This window comes from Aricia agestis, chromosome 16 (assembly GCF_905147365.1).
Source record: "Aricia agestis chromosome 16, ilAriAges1.1, whole genome shotgun sequence".
In the NCBI taxonomy this organism is placed as follows: domain Eukaryota; kingdom Metazoa; phylum Arthropoda; class Insecta; order Lepidoptera; family Lycaenidae; genus Aricia; species Aricia agestis.
The window spans coordinates 9,279,191-9,297,083 of NC_056421.1; the positions used below are offsets into that span (position 1 = coordinate 9,279,191).

General features: G+C 35.6%; 1 protein-coding gene across 2 annotated transcripts in view; it reads right to left on the minus strand.

Annotated features, from left to right (window-relative positions):
• The window catches only part of LOC121734671 (fasciclin-2), a 134,796-nt gene that overhangs the window by 34,797 nt on the left and 82,106 nt on the right, over positions 1-17,893 (minus strand). The gene's annotated exons all lie outside the window — the stretch shown is intronic.

Below are 17,893 nucleotides of genomic sequence, written 5' to 3' on the forward strand. Positions count from 1 at the left end.
GTATCTTCAGAGTTTTTGGGATAGGAAGTAGCTTAGATAGGTAACCTAGAGTCTAAACTATCATGCCTTTCATCAAAACATTTTTAGTACTTTTTTAAAATCAAAGAAAATATTGTAATAAATAACAAATAACATCACAACATAGCAACTGCTTGCAGTAGTAGCAATAGCAACCAATTGTTATTGCTATATATAATAGCCCAGCACCGTCCGTGTTCTATCATATCGCGCATCATTGACATCGGAAACGTAGCATACTGACGAAAGACAATCGGTTTTTGTATGTAGCATGACACAAATATACAATACTCAGTTATTTATACGTAATTTTGTTTTAAATTGAATTGTACAATAATTATTATTAATTTTTTTACCTACTACGGTAGAGCAAAAAAATTATAATTAGACCGCCTACTAAAGACAACGCGCAAAAACGTGATTTCATATAACTTTAATTGAGAGTAGAACCATATTATTTATTACTAGATGTCCCGTGCGGCTTCGCACGCGATAATTAGGAATTTTACGTACATTTTCCCATAAAAAATAGCTATACTCCCTTCACGTGGTCTACTCTATATCTGTGCCAAAATATATTGCCATAAAAATTGCTCCCAGTAGTTCGTGAGATAAACCCTTTCTAATATTTCCTCCGTTTTTTCCACATTTTCCTGAGTTTCTTTGGTCGTATTAGTCTTAGCGTAATATTATATAGCCTATAGCCCTCGATAAATGAGCTATCTAACACTGAAATAAGTTTTTAAATCGGACCAGTAGTTCCAGAGATTAGCGCGTTCAAGCAAACATACTCTTCAGGTACCTATATAATATTAAGTATAGATTTTTTTTAAATTATCGCTTGACAAACTCGAGTCTCGATCTAAAATACTATGAAAAGTACCAATAACAGGATCTTAGTAGGCTCATAATCATGGGACGATGCATAGTATAATATGGTAGTGATGATGATTATGTAACATAGACTCGCGCGTAAAAATCTGTGTTGCACGAATTCGATTTCAAGAACTCTATAAGTTAGTTACGTTACGCTACATTTTGTATTGCGGCATTATTTTTACAATATTATTTAGTTGTTTTATACAAAGTCCCCGCCATCTAGTATTATTCTCAGCACGTCTAGCCAGTCTCGTGGTAAATATTGTGGAACTTGTGTCGGTAGTGTTAGCTCGGATAAGCTCGCTCTACAAGCTCTTTGTAAAGTAAGTTTAAACTTTAAATTGACTAGTTGGGGGCTGTGGCGCGTTTTGTCAATTGAACATTTTTGTGGTCACTTTGATGACCTCTGTGGCTCAATTGGTTGAGTGTGTGGCAGCTCAAGCCGGGGGTGGCGGGTTCAAATCCCACCGACGGAACAAAAAGTTTTCAATGTTCCCAGGTCTGGATGTGTATTAAATATGTGTATGATATAATAAAAATCTTAAATATATTTAAACTGTAATAATATGTTTAATACTTTTATACTAAAGTATTAAATATATTTCCGTTGTCTGGTACCTGTAACACAAGTCCTTCAGGTACTTACAAGCACGGGGCCAGACTGACGTGGTGTGAAGCGTCCATAGATATTATTATTATAGATACCTAATATTTTATAAAAACTTGTAGAGCAAAAAAATATTACTTACATCATGATATCAAAAATTGATATTAATATTTTCATTTCGCAAATTGATTTATATGATACAAATTTAAAACAAATAGGTTGTTTTGTATAAAAGGTATTACGTAATCCGTATGATCCGTAGTACAAAAGCGATGTGCTCCATTATGAATTGTAAATGTAAAATGTTATTATTAAATTGAATTTAATACAGTTAAAATTATTGTAATTCATTTTCCACGGTTTCATATTTTACTGGACTAGAGATCGCCCAATGGTCGAAATTCGACCTTAGTTTCAACGACATTAGGACTACTACCTATATTTTGGAAAGAAATATTGACTTTATCATTTTTTTTTTCAATGTCTCCGGGACTCAGCTGATCTCAGACTGGCCGTGTAAGCATTGTCTAACGGCCGTTCCCAATATTTGATCTATCTCTGGTTTTGCCCTACTAGAGATAGGAATAGCTTACAATTGACATAAAATATATGTCTCTAATGTCTAATGTGAGCTATTCCTATCTCTAGTAGGGCCAAACCAGAGATAGATCAAATATTGGGAACCGCCGTAATAGTATCTAAGATTTAATAAAAAAAACTATAATCCACTTACAACCATAAATAAAAAAGTATAAATTCGTATGTATAAACTTGTCACTCAAAAATCTGTCATCTTTCCTATGTGTGTGTGTTGCAGTGTGTGTAATGTTTTATTTGTTAAAAAAATGTATGATAAAAGCATAATTTCCTAATAATATTAGTTCGATGCACTAGTTCACCATATAAACTATAACTGTGCAAAATTACATGCACTTCCGTTTCCCCATTTTTCGTAAAAAGGGTAACAAAGTTTTTCGTTCGTGTATTAATATTATGATGATGATTTACGCAACATTGTTTCCGCAAAATTCGTATTTATATGTAAACTTCTTTTACACCCTACCTTTTCTCTCATAGGCCAAGGCTGCGCCAAGGTTTGGGGGATTATAATGCTTAATTTGTATATGTATGTAGGTGATTATAATGCTTAATTTGCATCCTAATATGGAAATGAAGATTTTTTTAACTGTGTGATTTTTTTCTTTTAAAAATGTTGAGAAGTCCTTTTTTGATTTGAATGTCTGCGTACTAAACTGCGTATTAAACTTGAATGAAAGTATGTTTTTCAGTAAAGATCGGGTAAGCTCTGGGGGCACCATTTTTCATTGACCTTTTAGTATTCTGCCATACCTGTAACAAGGAGAAAATTATTAATACTTTAGGTCAAATACATTTTTATACTAACACTATCTGACCCGGCAAGTATAATTTTGTCGTTTACTTATATTCGGGTATAAAAATAGACGTTTTGGATAGTTTATCTATACTAATATTATAAAGCGGAAGAGTTTGTTTGTTTGTTGGTTTGAATCTCGGGAACTACTAGTCCGATTTGAAAAATTATTTCAGTCTTAGACAGCCCATTTATTGAGGAAGGCTATAAGTTATATTTTATCACGCTAAGACTTATAGGAGCGAAGAAATAGAGGAAAATGTGAAAAAAACGGGGGGAAATGATTTGAACGGGCTTATTTATTTGAAGGCGCTAATCTCAGGAACTACCGGAGCAATTTTTCTGTTATTTGACACAGATAGAAAGTAACCCACGTGAAGGATCATAGGCTATTTTTGGGGACTAATTTGTCTGCGAAATATCTTATTTACGCGGGCGAAGCCGCGCGGAACGACTAGTATAATATAATACTTTCTTATTTTTCTGTTCTGCGTACTTAGTCCAGCCAATTCAGAGGTCCTTGACTACAAACACCGCGATACAAGAATTTTATTACAGTATAATATTACATCTTTATCATTCACGTTCCGTTAACATTTCAATTTACTTTGTAACAGGTGTACGGTGTCGGTGAAATAAAGGTAAGTAAATAGTAATTTGTCAGCGCAAACGACGCGGTCTCAGGTCTGTGGTTAACGTGACGGTGAGAAATGGCAACTGTGTCGCACGTCTAAATCTACAAACTATACAGTCTATTTCTGATTATTTTGCCCATAATACATAAAATCCGCAGAATTTACTTAATTTTAAGGTAGATATATTAATCATATATCTACCTTAGGGCCAATCCACACGTACCTCAACCACAACACCACACCACGTGGTCGGGCATATATTTCGTATTGTAAATGAACTGGACCATTCACACGTACCACATTTTGCAGTCGTTGTCGACCACTTGTGTGATACCGACCACATCGCAACCACAACGTTGCGTCGATCCAACGACAGTGCGCGCACACCGTCCGCGCTCTTCTCCCCCTCCATTTCATTGACTTTCATACGTAACCACATCGCAACCACTGGCGACAACGCAACCACGTCGGCATTTTGTCGGTACCACCATCTGCAGCGACACCATTCACACGTAACTACTGTTCGACGACATTTTGTCGCTGCGATGTGGTGTGGATGTGGTACGTGTGGGTTGGCCCTTAAAATTAAGGTAGATATATAATAAATTATCATAACACCGTTTAAGGTTGGCTTAGTACCCCGAATATGAGTTTAATTTATCCAACCTTAAAGACCTAACAGACATAATATATTTTAAAGTTTCAATTAGATCCAAAAGATAACTTATCCGGTATGGTTTAACTTTAAATTAATAAGATTATGGTTTAAATTAATAAGATTTATGAGTAGAGAATTGGTTTAGTACTGCACATTGGGTAGTTATAAATAAAATCAAAGATTAATCTATAATGAAACTAAATATTATAATAATAAATAAGATGTTTGAAAATACAATTCAGCCAACTGAAATCGAAGATTCAAAAGCTGAAGTGGTTTAATTATTGTGATTCAGATCGTTATATTGTTTGAACTGTGTATTTGTGGACAAACAGGCTTTAGTGTTACAATAGAAACGAAACGAGCAATACGGCAAACTCAAATATTGAGGGTTTGAACATTCAAGACGGCAATATTCAACATTTATTACAAATACCTTAAGATTAACGTTACCCCTTCTTTAGTAGAGTCAACAGAGAACAAAGTCAGGTACATGGGTGTACCGAGGGTGGGGCCCAGGGGGGGGGCAGCTGCCCCCCCCTGGATCATGTTGACGTCCCTACTAAGTATATTATCTAGTACTTTTAAGAAAACCAATTTTTGCCATTTGTTTGCAATACAATATTTTTACAACTAAAAATTAGATTTTTTTTATTCTTTATAAACACCTAGCTTATTGCCTGATTGCCTGGCCCTGGCCCAGAACCTGGGTATTTTCCCTACCCCCCCCCTGACCCAGAACCTGGGTACGCCCATGGTCAGGTACGCTAAAAATATATTATTATGTAAAGCCGATTGTTAAACCTCCCTTTTCAAAATCACTTAAGGGGGCGACTTACCCAAAATTTACGATTCTATAATTCATTTTTATACTTGAAAATAAGCCCCGAATTGTTTCATTTTCTAAAATTAGATACTACATTATATTTCCAAGAATCCGATCTGAGCAAAAACACGATAATATCTTAAAATTTTCTCGATAGAAAAAAATCACAAAGATGAATTTTTCATTTATTGCCCTAACCGTGCATTGAACTAAGTTAATATTTTGACACATTGTATAAAATAGTATCATAGAGAAACCGACCTAGCCGATTTTTTAAAATTAATGTTGTATATTTATCGAGTTATTGAGAAAAAACTAATTTGGCGATGAATCCGCGTCGTCCTTTTTCACATGAATATGAAAGACGGGCGTGAGTGTAAAGAGAGAAGGACGATGTTTGATTTTTTTGGGTTAGTCGCCCTCTTAAACGTAAAAAATGGGGAAAAGAAAAATTTCGAATATATTTAGCTAAATTTGGTAATAAAAAAATAATGGTCGAGAATCGAGTAAACGACCACAATTCTTGAGTTATTGTAAGATTTGTAAGTCTAAATCCCGTTAGAGTTACTACTGATACTGATGAAATTATAGCGCAGCTTGCAGTATTGAGCTTTTGTGGTATTTCACAAAAATGAAAACTAGAGAGATCCCAGACTTCCTCTCCTAAGCCTAACGTGAATTTAAAATTTTATCCATCCTAAAAAAGTACACGATGGTGATATTATATGTTGCTACGCCAAAAATTACTGATTTTAAATCTTGGTACGACTTTTTTGCACACTCTACAATATTTAATTTGCCTTCTCAAATAACAATTGTACAGAAATAATATTATGTCGATTCCCTGCGAGCCACACAATTACGAGGAATTCCGTGGTGATTTACACAAAAAATTAGAAGTTTTATCTATCAAATATCGTTATGAGCTAGATTCTAAACTTTGGAAGTAAAACTAAAAAGCATAATTTTATATTGACTTTCTAAATTTCTCATTTGAAAAATAGTACTTCAAGTTATAAAATGTTTTAATCTTTATTATCTTCTAGACATACAAGGCAAAATAATTAAAATACAACCGTTAACATTAAAAGAATTATGGTAAAAAAGTAAAAGCACCTAGTATTTTTATTTGGTTACGACTACGTATTCTTAACCAAAAAAAGGTTAAAATAATGAACGAAAACGAAGTGAATTCTAATGAAGTTACTTAAGTTGTCTGACATTATCTGTAAAAAGATGGCGAAAAACTTAAAGTGACTTAGCTCAGTTTGTAAAGTCTGTATTCCGAAACTCTAATGAATCTCATTAATTAGATTTTTATCTAATTAAATTCCATTAGATTTCAGAAAAACAGTCGTATTCATAAGCGTCATTTTTTCTAAAATAAACACTTACTTCCTATGGAAAAACATAACCTCTTGTTTCGTGTTTTGTCCAGTCGAGTTAAATTATTATATCTGGTAGAATTGTTCTACCAGATTTGTATTTTTACTAAATTTTACATTCTTCGAAATATAAGTATTTCAGGTAAAAGTCGCAAACACTAACGATGGTTTTCATCTATAGCTCACAACCTAACCTTTTTACCTTCTTCTATAAAAAGGTAACAAGTTTATTCGGTGATAAAAATTTCGATATAATTATAGATATTATGAGCGAATGGATAGATAGATTTAATTTAAGTAAGAGATATTCGTGATAATTAAGATTTTTTTCTACATAAACTTCAAATCAAAACAAAATGATCTTGAATCAAAAAAGCGTTAGCATTTATACAAAAATTAGACACAAAAAGTAATTACATAGCAATTAGATCAAAAACTGTCTTCAAGTGTTGTCTACGAAATTCTTTAGCGAGAATGTTTTGTGCAATATTCATTATAAGCATCTGCGTTTAGACAACTGGGCACGGAGGGTAAGTTAATCTGCCCTTAATGATAACGTTTGCACCTGCGCGTAATGCCCTTCCAGAGTTACGACCGAAATAAGGAAGGTGGCCAAATTAAAAAGGGTCGCGTACTCGCATTTTGGCGGACTTGTATCTTTGGACGCCGCAACATTTGAGGATGCCATAGGTTTATTTAATATTTTTGTGCTCCTAACTGATATTTATATATTTGAAAACTAATCCATTCTAATATCTAATATTTAATATTATAAATGTGAAGGTGTGTCTTTCTGTAATTTTACGTAGGAGAGCCATGCTTCGGCACGAATGGGCCGGCTCGACCGGAGAAATACTACGTTCTCACAGAAAGCCGGCGTGAAACAGCGCTTGCGCTGTGTTTCTCCGAGTGAGTGAGTTTACCGGAGGCCCAATCCCCTACCCTATTCCTTTCCCTACCCTCTTCTATTCCCTTCCCTTCACTTCCCTACTCTCCCCTATTACACTATTCCCTCTTAAAAGGCCGGCAACGCACTTGCAGCTCTTCTGATGCTGCGAGTGTCCATGGGCGACGGAAGTTGCTTTCCATCAGGTGATCCGTTTGCCCTTTTCTTCAACCCCAAACCGCTAAACCGATTTTGCTGAAATTTGGTATGGAGATACTTTTTGTCCCGGGAAACGACATAGGATACTTTTTATCCCTGAAATATGAACGGTTCCGGTGCGATAAACGAATTTTGGTGCAACAGAGTTGCCGGTGTCATCTTGTTAGCTTATAAGTGTCTAAACACACTTGGCTGAAGTTACGCGGCGTGAATTCCGCATGATTACACCCGCAATGTATTTTAAATTACCGATGACACACTATTCCGTCGCGTTCCGTCCGTATTTTGTATGCGTTTGACATTGCGGACGTAATCATGCGGAATTCACGCCGCGTAACTTCGGCCTAGCGTGTTGAGACATGGCCTGACGAAGCGTAAATACTGATATTTAGAAATAAAAGAAACGCTGCGGCCGTGTTTAATTTGGTCACGCGCCCCTCTGGTTGAGAACTCCTGCTTTGGATATCACTGTTGACATTCCGCATTTCGTTGGTGTCCCACTGCTGGGCATATAAAAATGTTTAAAATATATTATGCCCCTTGATATAAAAATAACAACACTACATGTAGAGACTTTTTAGATGTAAAGTTTTATCTTTGAGGCTAGAAGTCAATTTACATACAAGGGTAAAACATTGTATATGTACAGAATGTAACAAAAATTACTTTAGGTCTTAAAGTTTAGGGTGTGTATGGGTTCTCTACATAGAGCTCACTGTGAAAATAGCAGCGCTGTAAGAGCATTTTTTTTGTAATTTGTATGAACAAGCGCCCCAGAATTTTCCCATACAAGTTTTATAAACTAGTAAGTAGGTTAGGTTACTCTTTCAGAGCTGCTACTTTCACAGTAAACTCTATATAGGGCACCCATACACACCCTAAAATATTATCATTTAGTTTACACGGTATATAACTGTAGCTTCTGTATACAATGTGTATTGTGTAGATCTTTTTGTTAGCAAGAGCTACCGCAGCGCTTCGGGGATGTTTGCTGAGGCACGCGTGGATTGCTTCTACGCCGCTATGCGCAAACGATGCGCGTCTTTAGTGCGAAGAGTGAGGGGGAGTACCAACAGCATTCTTGCTATGATAGCTAGTCGACTCGATTGTCCATATGTGCATCAGTGCTGTGCCATATCTAACGGTATCGAGCAGAATTAGTGATGCACAATGTAGTCAAAATATGTATTATTATTATTATTTTTAAACATAAAAGATAATGTTACAAACATAATTTATAAGCCTTTACTAAGAAATGAGTCTATACAGTAATTTGATTTAATAAACTACATATTTCATTTCATTTCATAAATATTGTTGAAGTCTTATAATACGAGTATGATGTGTAATAATAATAATAATAGCTCCCACACCGGTTTCGGTGACAGTGGCCGGTTTCATTGAAACCAGGCCAGCTACGCAGGAGTCATTTTATAGTGCCGGGTGTGTGCGCAGTACACAAGAGCACTCTCTATTCCTTTACTCTCATAACCCAGTGGGACGGCAGACCGACACGACTGGCGAGAGATCAGGCGCAGGACCGACTTTTTACATGCCCATCCGACGCATGGATCATCTTACTTGTCAGACAATCAGGTGATCAGCCTGCATTATCCTAACCAAACTTGGAAATAACATGTTTCCAACGCGGGAATCGAACCCACGACCTCCGAGTCAAGAGCCGAGCTCTGAACCACTGGACCACGGAGGCGTTTGATGTGTATTATGATGTGTATTATAAAGATGTCACAACCACAGGTGTCTCAATTTACCGACTACGATAACATCGCACTTGTGACTTGCATTGATACAGAAATAGAAACGAGGGCGAAGGGAAAGGTTACTTGGTATTATCATTACTTCAAGCTAAGGAGCTTCTCGCGTCAGTCTGTTTATTCCTATGTTTGTTATAAATGTTATCTTTAAAATACGCAACGGATTTTTATAATATTATAAAAAAATATACTTAATCTGGTGCCTTATTCCCGAAACTGATATCGATTTCGATTTTCGATTTCAACGGTTTTTGACACTTTAGACATGCTTTAGACATCTAAAATAGCGCTTTTTTTAAATCGAAATCGATATCAGATTCGGGAGTAAGGCACCAGATTCCCTTTAATAAGAGTAATAATCTGTTTTGTCAGTTTTTAGGTTTATCTCAATTTTAAGATTTAATTGGCTACATTAAAGCGGTTAAGATTTTTAAAATATTATTAGGCGCAATTTAATATGCATTTAAGAAAATTAAACTATTCCATTATGATCCAGAAATGCAATTCCGTTTCATTTTTAAAACAAAACATTATTTTTCCATAAAATCATTACCGTTTCTACTTCCTTAAATTAACCGCATAAAATGTTACTTGGAGCAAAATAAATACGATGCAAAGTGCAAACACATTTCTTATATTAACACATAAATTGCACCGCGCAAACTTATTTCCATCGGCAGACATCTTGGAAAAACTTAATTTAAAACGGATTTTCAGCGAGTAGATTATGTTTGTCCATGCATTAGCGATCGATGCTTTGACGATTACGGTAAGAGTGTGATTTTACAAGGATTTTAGATCTCAAATTAAATTAAATTCAGAAATTTATAGAATGCAGTTTATAATTTCCACCATTATAAACAAAATCGGTCTTACTACAAAAGATTTAAACACCTGTTGAAAAGTTGATTAGAAAAAAAATCAGTACATAATGGTCTCAAAACAGTTGGTTAAATGTTTAAATCTTTTGTGGTAAGACCGAATATTTTTAGATGTTTTTAGTCCGCATTTAACATTATATTCATACAATACAATAAATGCTAAAGTACTTGCATTCGTTTGTTTGTATGTTAGGTACCTCATCTAAGTTATCAAACAAATAGATAAATCTACTGTATAGTCTTTACGTAAAACATTTTTTTATGTCGTGATGTTACATCGAAATCCTACTAATATCATAAAGCCAAAAGTATGTGAGTTTGTGAGTTTGTATGTTTGTTACTTCTTCACGCTTAAACGGCTGGACCGATTTCGAAGAAAATTTTACAAGGAGGTAGCTGACATCCTGGATTAACACATAGGCTACATTTTTAACCGACTTTCAAAGTGGAGGAGATGTTATGTTCATTTTCATTTGATTTTTTTTGTTCAACGATTTCTCCGATGTTTGTAAGCCGATTTCGACAAAATTTTACAAGAAGGTAGCTGACATCCAGGATTAACACATAGGCTACATTTTTAACCGACTTTCAAAGTGGAGGAGATGTTATGTTCATTTTCATTTGATTTTTTTTTTCAACGATTTCTTCGATGTTTGTGAGCCGATTTCGACAAAAATTTACAAGCTGTTAGCTGATATCCTGGACTAACAAATGGTTTACATTTTTAACCGACTTCCGGAATAGAGGAGGTGTTATTTTTTTTTTTATTGATTAATAATCTTTCGCCCTGTTACCTGCTTGGGGGGGAAGCAGCCCCCCCCCCCCCCCCCCCCCCCACCCCTCTTGGAACTGTTGCTTTTACCGAAATGGTATCGCGTCGTTAGTGCTGAGTTTTAATTATCCTTTTTAAAAACAAATTAGGTAATTTATTATAAAAGTGAATTAATTCTAACCTAAACTAAACATACGGATTTCGAGAGTTATTTTATTGGCTTTCGCCCTGACACTTGCTTGCTCGAACTCAATTCATTTTGTCTCTAATTACCAATGACTATTTACCTATTAAAACACAATCTAGTTTACCTAATAAATCGCGGGTAACATCGCGGGGCACAGCTAGTACTAAATATTTCGATGTAACATCACCGACATAACGTAACAAACTATACAGTATAAAAAGTCTGTCATATTGCTCGCTGCGAACTTTAATCCTGCCTCCCGACCTCGTACGTGAGTCAATTACCTCAGTTTTAATTGCCATTAGCGTGTCCACCTACGGGCTACGTTCTAGAAATTCTCGGATTATTCTTGAACATTCTCAGAACGTTCCAGAATTAAATTACGGAACAAGAGTTTTCTGGTTTCCGTGTTTGTTGGCTTTGGATATTCTTTAATCACTGAGATGTTATTAGAATTAATTATTAACAAATTATTACTAAGAATGGTTATTATCATAATTTTTTTCAATGAACATTCAAGAAGGATTTTATTAATTTTTGTTTCAATTAAAATCTTAATTTTTCTTATCTAATCGATTAACAGTTCCAAATTGTATCTACTTTTAGTAGTATTTTTCTAAGTGTGAAAATTTTTAATTGGTTCTTAATTGTAATAATTAAGATTATAATATTATAATATGTATTTAAGCTGTAAGTTTTTCATAAAATGAAATACTTACTTATTAGAAAGTAGTATTATAATATAAATAATTTTACTGTGGCCATAAGTCGTATCGCATCATATCTCTAATCTTAAACGATAATATCAGAAACGTATAACGTAAACGTATTTCACGTAATACTGATTTTATGTTACATTTGAGCGTGCGGTACATAATATAATAGTATGTACTGTATACTAAAATTTACTGTTAGAGCATGCATGAAAACATCTGTTTTGACCGAGTTTACAGTGGCGCGGGCGATGAAAATGCATGCATTGTTTATTTAAACTTTGATAAAAAATTGCTTTTTGAATCCGCTGTACCAACATTGATACACTCTGTGTTATTAAATTTTATTAGTTTTTCAACACTTGCAAATTTAAAAAAAAACACACGATATATAACGTTCTAGTTATAAATTTGGTATAAATTGTCAGGGCCCCCGCTGCCATATGTGCAATATGTGCAATGCACATGGGTGCCATCCTCTAGGGGCGCCCAATCGCCATCTTTAGGGGCGTCAAAACCAAGGACCCAAAAAAATTACCTAAGGGGGCGCCAAAATCCTTTTTTTGCACACACACTTTTTTTGCATACGTGGGAGAGCCATGCTTCGGCATGAATGGGCCGGCTCGACCGGAGAAATACCACGTTCTCACAGAAAACCGGCGTGAAACAGCGCTTGCGCTGTGTTTCGCCGAGTGAGTGAGTTTACCGGAGGCCCAATCCCCTACCCTATTCCCTTCCCTACCGGAACGGAAGTTCCCAACGGAAGTTGCTTTCCATCAGGTGACCCGTTTGCTCGTTTGCCTCCTTATTTCATAAAAATAAAATACAAATACAGGCGCCACCAGCGCCATCCTCTAGGGGCGCCAAATCGCCATCTTCAGGGCCGCCAAAACCAAGGACCCAAAAAAATTGCCTAAGGGGGCGCCAAAATCCTTTTCTTGCACACAGGCGCCACTTACGGGGGCCCTGTAAATTGTTACACATGAAAACTAAAAATCCTTTGATTTCCTTTAATTTATCAATAGGGATCAGTATCCCTATTCGTAAATTTTTGAAATAATGTTTGTTAGTTTGTTACTTGGGTTTTTCTCAGCGGGTTAGTATTAATGCAAATTTTTTTGTTGACTATTCGTTAATAAGTTGTTAAGTTTCAAATGTTTTTTTCACATAGTTAACCTAATGTTCTAAAAAACCATCAGATAATTATATTCGTGAACATTTAATCAAAAGTTCATAATTAGTGTCGGATAAAAGTTACGGTGGTCTTCCCTAATCAAACGTGAGCCAGTTAAAACTTTCCCAATATACCTCCCCTTACGCATTACCACAGTATAAGTATCATACAGTAGAGTAATTCAGCCGTTTCTTGAAACTCGCCTTATGCTAAGTACTTACATGCGGTTTTGCTCGATAGTTTTACTCTAAATCTAGTAATAATTACTGAATGGACCGCAAAACTCACAGCTCGAAGGCTCGCACCGAGCCAGTTCGATGGATTTTTTTTATGAAATAAGGGGGCAAACGAGCAAACGAGGGTCACCTGATGGAAAGCAACTTCCGTCGCCCATGGACACTCGCAACATCAGAAGAGCTACAGGTGCGTTGCCAGCCTTTTAAGAGGAAATAGGGTAATAGGGTATAGGGGGGAAGGGAAGGGAATAGGGGAGGGTAGGGAAGGGAATAGGGTAGGGGATTGGGCCTCCGGTAAACTCACTCCCTCGGCGAAACACACCGCAAGCGCTGTTTCAAGCCGGTTTTCTAAGAGAACGTGGTATTTCTCCGGTCGAGCCGGCCCATTCGTGCCGAAGCACGGCTCTCTTACGTCTAACTATATTGATTTAGAATAAAACTATCGAGCAATGCTGAATGTGTGGACGAAAGCCCGAGCCGCGAATTTTGCTCGATCAAGCAATACCTTATGTGAACACTTAGCATTAGACAGAATTTCCACGTATGCGACGTAATTTATTTTTGCTGTACTTCAAGTTATCTGAAGTGTTGCTAACGTGTGTGCGCCTCAAGCGAACGGCCTAGTATGAATATGGTTTACTGTATGTTGCATTTTTAATTTCCATTTGAAGTTATTTTACCCCCGATAGGACCTTCATGCCAATGAATTAAGAATCACATCTTAGAAACTCTGAGGAAAATAATTTGGAACCTAGGTTCTAAACCTCAATAAGCTTCGTTTAGCAATTATACACTGATATCTCCATAATCATAATCCAGTTAAAATCTTAACTATGGATGGATGGACGGAGGGATACAGACGTGGGAGCGCATCACGTGTTATTTGTTGAAATTGAGAATTAAGTCATAAGCGGCACAGCATTTTGAAACTCCAAAACTGTCGTTCAAAAGTAAATTACTTTATAAACAGCCAACACATTTTTATTTGTCTAACAAGGAATTTAAAGTAAAAAATAAAACGTAATAAACAAAGGAGGATTTTAAAAATGATCGCAATTTTTCATGTCGGAAAATTTCTCATCGAAAGTTTTGAATGTTTACAAGATCCAACCCTCGGGCTGCCGGCGGCGAACGATTAAACTAATAGGATGGAACTCGGGCGATTTTTACCCCATGGAGTAATCTTTCAATCTTTTAATGACAGAGGCCGACCCGGGACAATTATCGCCGCAATTCGACGAATGTGAGGGGTTGGAAATGGTTTTATAAGATTAAGAAAGCTGTAATCACATCAATAGAAACAAAAGCTTTGTGTCTAAATGTTAAAGTTACGCTTACAGATTCGTATAGCGAGGAAAAACTTCTGGTAACACTGTGGGTCAGTCCGTTTGTTTCTGATATCTATGGTCAGTTCATATTGCGATGTTATTATCAGCTATGCATTTTATATGAGTTTTGAAACCTCATTTACTGCACATGAAGATACATTTTTTTAAATTCCTTTCTTCAAAGCATTACAATATACAATAAATATTATTAGATCATATATTTTCTTGTATATTGTAATACAATATATTTCTTGTATATAATAATATTACTTATACAAGAAATACTCATTTCAAAATGCATATATTGATTCGTGAGGTTTTGAAGTGAACTAGGTTGCTAAAAACATAATAATTATATACGTAGCCGATGACATGTGTACAAACATCTCTTTCATAAAAGTATAGCTTTTGCAAATGTTACATTTAGTAAAATAAGTAGCAACTATTTTGTACTTTCAACTTTAACAGAAAAAATAAACCTCATCTTATTTTAAATCTCATTTTATATTTAAAAACATTCAAAATCTCATCCCTCTATCCCCCACCCCTCTATTTTTAATCGTTTTACCATCAGATCGTTAACGAGGACGAGAAAATTTTGGCTTAATCAATCAAAAATTTTTCAGCTCTCCGCGCCCGGCTCGCGGCAGAAATACTAAAATCTTTTACATTTTAATGCTGCAGACACATCGACGTTATAAATGCCTCGAAATATTTCTCAAGAGAGCTTTGCGCGGTATAAATTGCATCTTGATGAAACTTAAATCTACTTTCAAAACGTGGGTCTGAAATACCGACAGGAAACATGAGTTATTGATGTTATCTACAAAGTATTAAGAAGCTGTAGTTTATTTTAAGAGAATTCAAATACGACATTCAGATTCAAAACTTTTATTTTATTGAATAATTATTCAAGACTCATCATTGAAATTGCAGAAAGACACAAAAAGTTATAGAACCATGATTCTACTTAGAAATTATTAGTTATTATTGGATTACAAAAACTATATTTGAAATGCAAATGTTTATCTCTCTGTTACGAATCTCAACAATTAATTCAGTGATGAGATTTTGATGAACCATATTTCATAAAAAAAATGTTCCCATTAAATATGTCTGCGTGAACGAAGTTGCCGGAAATTGTAGTAACTTTTAAGAGGTTACTCTGAAAGTATTCGTTATTTCATACATAGTTGGAATCGATAGCGACGCTCCATATTGACAACGAATGTGGAAGCCTAATTAAAACGTCTGGATATGAATTCGAAATTTACAATTTAAAGTTCGTCCTTTCACATTTTTTCTCGACTACGGTTTACCGTAATTGAGAAAAATTGTAAAAAAATGTGAAAATTTTTCCGTTTGGTTTTAGCCAAAAGGAAAATTGACGATATTCGTTTATAGAGTAACTTGCACCGATCCGAGTTTAAAATATCATAATTTGACGTAAAATATTTTGACGTGGGAGAGCCATGCTTCGGCACGAATGGGCCGGCTCGACCGGAGAAATACCACGAGCTCACAGAAAACCGGCGTGAAACAGCGCTTGCGCTGTGTTTCGCCGAGTGAGAGAGTTTACCGGAGGCCCAATCCCCTACCCTTTTCCCTTCCCTACCTTCCCCTATTTCCTTTCCTAACCTTCCCTTTGCCCTTCCCTACCCTCCCCTATTACCCTATTCCCTTTTAAAAGGCCGGCAACGCACCTGCAGCTCTTCTGATGCTCCGAGTGTCCATGGGCGACGGAAGTTGCTTTCCATCAGGTGACCCGTTTGCTCGTTTGCCCACTTATTTCATTAAAAAACTGTCATAAATACGAGAAATTAATGAAGTAACATTATAATATTTAAGTTTCAGGATTAAGGCCCAGTAGTCCCTAAAATAAGGAGGTCGATGTCTGTCAGTACGAATATCGACGTAAAGACCATTAAAATAACATTCATATCAGCGCGCCTTGTACAGTGGCGGTTACGCGCTCGCCGCGTGCGTTGATAATAGAAAATAGGAGAAAAAAACCTTTTGTTTTTAGTATTACACAAATCAAATACTTATATCAAATCGTTTAGGTTAGGTTACGACAAATGTACTACATTTTTGGTTTTTACTAGAAAGTGTGTAATTTAGCTATAAAATTATTTAATTATGAAAAACAGCGTTATAACAGTCATCTTTGAGATTTTTTTCTATCGAGCAGAATTTTTCAAATTGTGTACTGATATACCTTTGCGTATAGGAAATTTTCTCAATTTTATCGGTACTTTTTTATACTTAAATAATGACATTTTCTTTACAAAAACATTATTTAAAAAACTCATTTTACGTAGTTGCAACAACCACAGCGCCTTAACTTTAAGCCAGACTGGCGTAAGTAGACATGAATTACGATAAAAATAGTAACTACTCAAATGTATCTTCAATCATTCAATCATTATCTTGAAATAAGTTGATTGTTAAGATTTACTGCGGAGGGGGACACAAGCCATTTGACAAAAAGCTCAGTGCGAGTCCGTTATGCTCACAATTTGCGTTAGTCACCGTCTGGGGGAGGCTGGGGGGACAATCGGGAAACGACCAGGAGAAGAACGGGGGACGAAACTCTACAAGTCATAGCAAATGACGCACAGCAATGCAATATATTAAATTAAGCGAAATTTATTAAATCTCACTTGACTTAACTAAGAGCATAGTCGAGACTGGGATTGTTGTGTGCTTTTTTGGACAAATATATTTTGTTGGTCTCGTCTGATTGGTATTTGTACTGTTTTACTATCCATACTGATAGTTAAGGTGAAAAGTCTGTTTGTCTGTGGCTACTTTACGCTATCGTTGGACCGTTTTTCATTAAATTTTGTACGAAGATACTTTGATATCCGAAAAACATAGCATAGTTTTCATCTAAGTAAAATATTCGATATTGTGTTGTGATAATATTCGATATAATATGTATCTGAGTAAAATATAATACTGTAAGCACTAAAACTAAATAAGTAATGTATTGATTTATTAATACACGTCATATTGTGTATTATTACACTGAAAATTGTTTCAGCACCATAATTACCTGTACCTCTATGATGGCTTTGTTGTAAACAATACCTACTTGACCGCAAAGAAAAAAAACGTCAATGCCAATATCCACAACAAAAAAACAATACGTGTAGATTTATACAGACCTTTCAATCATTTTAATAAAACAATTGGCAGTTCCGGCGCTGGGCGATTCATCATGCGCTGACGTACATCGTGGTGCGCCCCTGCGTTATTGCTGGTTTCAATATATTTTGTTTGCATATTTATTACTTTTCTGTATGAGAATACTCTGCT